The 5,854-nt window shown below is 40.7% G+C and overlaps 1 long non-coding RNA gene across 2 annotated transcripts; it reads right to left on the reverse strand.

Annotated features, from left to right (window-relative positions):
• Positions 1-2,449: 2,449 nt before the first annotated feature.
• On the reverse strand, positions 2,450-4,775 carry LOC125541447 (uncharacterized). 2 transcript variants are annotated; one of them, XR_015615061.1, is made up of 4 exons: positions 4,549-4,775; positions 3,791-3,890; positions 3,586-3,687; positions 2,450-2,720 (listed from the first exon to the last, which is right to left on the reverse strand). It is a non-coding gene; the product is annotated as an uncharacterized LOC125541447 (long non-coding RNA). The 2 variants fall into 2 exon arrangements; XR_007297534.2 differs by lacking the exon at positions 2,450-2,720 and having other exon boundaries at positions 2,730-3,687.
• Positions 4,776-5,854: the final 1,079 nt, after the last annotated feature.

Here is a 5,854-nt window from a genome sequence, read left to right on the forward strand (position 1 = left end):
TTTGCTCCAGAACTGGCCAGTTCCCAAGCTGCCTTCACACCTAACACTACTTCCGAAGCACTACTGACACAACAGGACTTGGCAAGATCAGACGAACCTCATGAGCATCAACACCAACACGGTACCTGACTGAGTCAAGTTGTAGTTGCATGCTCCTTTATATGTACTCTCATAGTTTGATGTGCACTAACACATTCCATATTCGTTGTTAAACTAGCACCACGATGCAAGCGGAAACAGACATCAGGGATAATGCTTGACTGATTAACAAAATCTAAAGGAGGAAGAATGGAGATCCATTTTGAGGCAGGTTTAAAAAGGCCACGTGATGCTATTGAGTCAGCCAAGTTAGTATCTAAGGCAGCCGTTGCCGTTATGTGTCATGCACGTATCCTCCCAATGTGGATCCCGTACATGAATGAGAAAGACAATACCCAGTTTAACACCTTCCTTGACCATTTATCTGTAAGTAATGTTATTCATCGCAATTTGTAATATTGTCTTCCTCTGTCCCATACTTTCTAGCTTCCTCCTAATAAGACTCATATTCTTTTTTCATCAGGTGAGGTTCAAGTTGGAACCGAAAGATGATGCAACTAAACAAGCATGCACTCTTGTATTTCAGTCTGCTCTATGACAGTATAGGTACCACCTTAGAAAAGATCACTTTCAAGGCAAGGCTAACAATGAAATCACCCAAACATCTCCAGTGGAATATATTATAGATGAAGAGTGGACAACCCTTGTTGAACACTGGTCTCATCCAAAGTATCAGGTAGGGTATATGTATTTGATCAGACCACATATTGAAATTGTATTTATGTATGTGCCTTACAAGTGTACCTTCTTCTAGGCTAACTGTTTGAAGAACAAGACCAACTATTCTAAAGTTAAATTCCAACCGACAACAGGATCTCGTAGCTATATTGCACACTGCAAGGCTCTTGTAAATAGCTGCTAGTTCCTTCTTTTTTGTGCCATATTATTATATCTATATTGACTTGTTCCAAATACAGATGAAAGCCCGCGCGGACAGAAAAGAACATGGACCGAATGCAGTGCAAATCTTCAAGGATTTCCACACTAGCAAGATGAAGGGCATGAGCACACGAGTTCAAGCCAATGTTGCAAGTCTTTACTCCTCTAGCCTTTGAACTGATTGGTACTGTGATGTGCTCATTTAACTGCTTGGTTTGCACCCAATGTTAGTTACTCTGTTCACTTTTATACACAGTTGCCTTAATGTATCATTTCACCTTACATGGTTTATAGGAGACGAAGGATATTATTTTGGTCTTGATCTGTAATCTAGTTGTGATGTTCACGTGCGCACACAATGATACAATAGCCTGTTTGTTTTATATCTGTTTGCCCATGATATGAATGATGTCATACTATGATCATCCTACTTTAAACCATGTATCTTTATCCTTAGATGTCAAAGAATGTGAGGAAATAGACAATACAGTAGGTATGCTACATGGACATATGTTCCAAAAGTGATTTTATTATGTAGTTGGCACTACAATACATGCTAATGCATTACAGTAGTTCACCAAAATAAGTTATGTATAAATGCGACACCTACTTTGTTTGGTTTTGTCTCATGTAAGTGCATCTAGTGCCACCCCTAGTTGGTTTTGGAGTATTGACGACAAACTTAGTTGAGGGACTAATGTGTTTGTGAGAATTGCGGGATAACACATGTAGTAGTCCCTTATGGATTCGGTTTACCTACTAGAGATGACCCCTAAAAATGTGTGAAGACATTGAAGACAATGATGGTTCTTGAAGACATTCACGATGAAGATTATGACATGTGAAGACATTCAGTTGCAGACTATGGAGTGTAAAGACATAGTTGTTTTGTAGTTTCCTTTTCTTGTTTGTTGAGTCATAGGAACCACCGTACTGTTATGTGGGGTCCAAGTGAACAAAGTCAGAGTGACTGAAGTGATGGTCAACCAAAATCCTATGTCTTCGAGTGAAGACAATGAGAGCAAACACTACTAGGGAAAAGGTTTTTAACGACGGTATATATGGTCGTTAGAAGTCCGATTGTGGTCGCTAAAGGTCATTAGCGACCACAATATGGTGGTTGTAGTAGGCTCCGTCGTTAAAAGTAATAACGACCACCTTACCCGGTCATTATTCGTGCAACGACGGTATGGTGTGTGGTCGTCAACCTCGTGGAAATAACAACCGCAATTGATGTATGGTCGTCAACCTCGTGGAAATAACAACCGCAATTGATGTATTAACGACCACTTTTGTCATCGCTAATAATTTTTCACAACGGTTACAGCATCATTACCACTTTACATACCATTTACAGTCAACCACCTTTGAATTGGTAACAATCACTTTATGCAACCTCCAACATTTGAATATTATTATTCACATAATTAATTCAAAAACAAAAGAATGTAAATATTGAAAGGATCGTAGCCTCTTTTGTTAATAGAAATCAGAGTTCTATTAACAAAATTACAACATAGAATTATATAGTTAAAATACCATTTGAGAAATTTGAGTCAAAAGCACTCTTTACATGACCACTGTACTTGTCATATCTAATTGGAAAAGCAAACAACTAGAAAACATAATATTTATTAATCTTCAATCCATAGGCACCATCGTTGTTTGAATGGACATAATTCTTCATCAGCGATTACAATGCCTTCTCATTCTTCTATATATTATAAGGTGGATCATCAGTCCTACAAAATGTTTGGTGATTTATGAAAGTCGGTCCATATAAATAAATTGACACAAAGTATAATAGCAGATAAAATTAGTGTATGAGAACAAGTAACTCGAGCATGCTGGATTTCATGGGGACTACCAATTAGATATGTACTAATATTAATGATCATAACTGAATTCAAATGCAAACATCTGCATCTCTTATTCATATCAGACAAGAGCACCTATCGTCAAGAGCAGCTGGAAACACAAGATATAATGAAACAAGAATCCACGGTGGTGCCAAAAACTTTTTTGTTTTTTTGCTAAAGCTAATTAAAGTACACAAAGAGCATGCTGGAAATGACCACGACGTGTGTAGTGCTGTACCGGTTGTACACAAAACAATCACCTAGTATTTTAGTATTAGAACTTGACCGAGTAGGTTAGCTTGTGTTAGTCCTAGCTGATATATATACGTATGTATATCCCTTTGTAAATACTAATCAGTGAGGTGAAATAGATGAAAAGAACCAGGCTCGATTCGAGCTTTTGGCAATAAGCCGGTTTTTGTGCGCGCGCGTGTACTAGTACGTTTCCAGCCATGAGGATCGACCAACGCAAAGATATATCAGGAGCTGTGTGAGTGTGTGTTGCTTCAGGCCAGAATCAATTATCTTGATGCATATGAACAATTGCTTCGGACAGTACGGGACAGGAATCAAGCTGCTTTTTCTCTTATACCAATTCCTATGCATATGAACAATCAATTTACACGTGCAAATAAATACAATTTATTGACTATTATACCGCCTACACCCTGGAATGGAAACTTAACCTTTTCATGGATCACCATAATATCTAATGTATCCTATAAACTAATTTGGCAATAGATGGCACCTCACGCATTGGCATGCCGGTCTGAAGGAAAAAAGCACCATCTTCTCTGAAGATAAAGTTCAGAATGAACTTAATTGATTTTTCTGATGGTAGTATTCAAACCTGTAGAGACAAAAGGAACCATATCTGTTGGGACTGAATAAAGAGCAAGCAGGGCCCATGCGGAACCATCTTCTCTGAAGAAAACTAATTAAGAGATTGTTACCTTCCTAAAATCCCTCAACTGGAGAAAGGCCATAAAAGAAAAACATGTCTGAAAGAGCTTGTACTCGACCACTCTCGCTAATTCTCTTTCACACGTAAATCTGCATCAAGGAATAAGAACATGTCAGAAAGAGCTTGTACCCGACCAGTCTCGCTAATTCGCTTTCACACATAAATCTGCATCAAGGAATAAGAACATGTCAGAAAGAGCTTGTACTCAATCACTCTCGCTAATTCTCTTTCACACATAAATCTACATCAAGGAATAAGAACATGTCAGAAAGAGCTTGTACTCGACCACTCTCACTAATTCTCTTTCACACATAAATCTACATCAAGGAATAAGAACATGTCAAACAGAGCTTGTACTCGACCACTCTTGCTAATTCTCTTCTATCACACATAAATCTGCATCAAGGAATAAGAACATGTCAGAAAGAGCTTGTACTCGACCACTTGCTAATTCTCTTCTATCACACATAAATCTGTAGCAAGGAATAAGAACATGTCAGAAAGAGCTTGTACTCTGAACCACTCTCGCTAATTCTCTACTATCACACATAAATCTGCAACAAGGAATAAGAGCGTCTTCATGGTGGGGACTTTTCCTTCATGCTACGGCGGCACATATGCCTCCTCCTCCCCGCGCGGATCCTACTCCCACAGGGAGGCCACTCGGCCTCTACACCCGCCGCCTCTCCATCCTCCTCACCCCAGCCCCTACACCACGTGGAAGGCCAGTCCAGGGTTAGCCATTACCTCTCATGCTCTCCTGATGGCCATGGATGGGGGTAGGACATGGATGCGCCGCTTCTTGATGGAGCTGGGTGGCCGAGGCGCAACACCGAAGGTGGATGTCAAGCTCGTGGCGGCGGATCGCGTGGAAAAGGAAACGAGGAAGGGGCGGCGGATCGCGTGGAAGATGAAACGAGAGAGAGAGAGGTCACGTTAGGAAGGAGAGATATAATTAAAGGAGAGGTGATAGAGTCCACCCCCATGAGATTTTGAAGCCGCCGCAAGTAATTCGGTGGTGGTTAAGTATATTTGGTGTAGCCCAATTTCCATCACGCGGGGTGTGTTTATTTCTTTAATGACCAAGAGTTTTTCTCCATCATCGTTAATGGTAGTTTCTCTAGTAGTGAAATCTTATCCAAAGCTAGATGAGTCAGCTTTACTTATAGCCCAAGTTAAGCCGTCGCGTGTGTTTGAAATACGACCATTGGACACATGTCGGTTCCTTAGTGACCTAGGGTCATTTCAGACAAATCAGGTCTGGTTTCCTCCTGGCCATAAATAGCCCACCACCTACACCATAAATTGGTGGCTTCTCAGAGTTAGTGCATGGCTTTTGTCGTTTGAGAGCAACCCACCTCCGAAGCATTTGAGAGAGAGAGAGAGATCCTTGCGAGGACAAAGCCCAAAACACCTAGAGCCAAAGAGTGTTAGGCATCACTGAAGTCTTTCTATCCGCATGACCTAAAGACTTTTTACACTTGAGGACTGTGAATCCTCCAGCCGGTTAGGCGTCGTGTTTTGAGCATCCAAGAGTTATTGTGGATCGCCGGTGAACGAAGTCTGTGAAGGTTTGGAGGTCTACCTTGAAGACTTACCAAAGTGATTGGGTGGGGACTGGGTGTCCTTAGCTCAAGGGGATTAAGGTGAAGACGCGGTCTTTTGAGTTAAATCTCAACCTCCCTAACCAGACGTACAGTTGTCACAGCAACTGGAACTGGTCTACCAAATCCTTATCTTCACCAAGCAACTGGTTCTATCCTCCACTTCCCTTTACTTTAGAGTTTGTCTTTGTGAAGTCATTGCCTGCTTGTCTGATCTGATTGACTTCACTGAGTGAAGACTATTTACTTTTGGCTTCATACTGTGTTCCATCCTGATCCATACTACCTAGCTACTCATAGTCTTTGTGCTTTCAATTCATTGCTTACTTGACTATGTCTTGTCTAGTGTAGTCTACCTTCCGCTGCATATCAATAGGTTCATTTCTACTTTTTGTCTCCAAAGACCTCATGTTTTGAAGACTTTAGTAAAAATCGCCTATTCACCCCCT

Source organism: Triticum urartu, chromosome 2A (assembly GCF_056163025.1).
Source record: "Triticum urartu cultivar PI428250 chromosome 2A, HENAU_Tu73, whole genome shotgun sequence".
Classification (NCBI taxonomy): domain Eukaryota; kingdom Viridiplantae; phylum Streptophyta; class Magnoliopsida; order Poales; family Poaceae; genus Triticum; species Triticum urartu.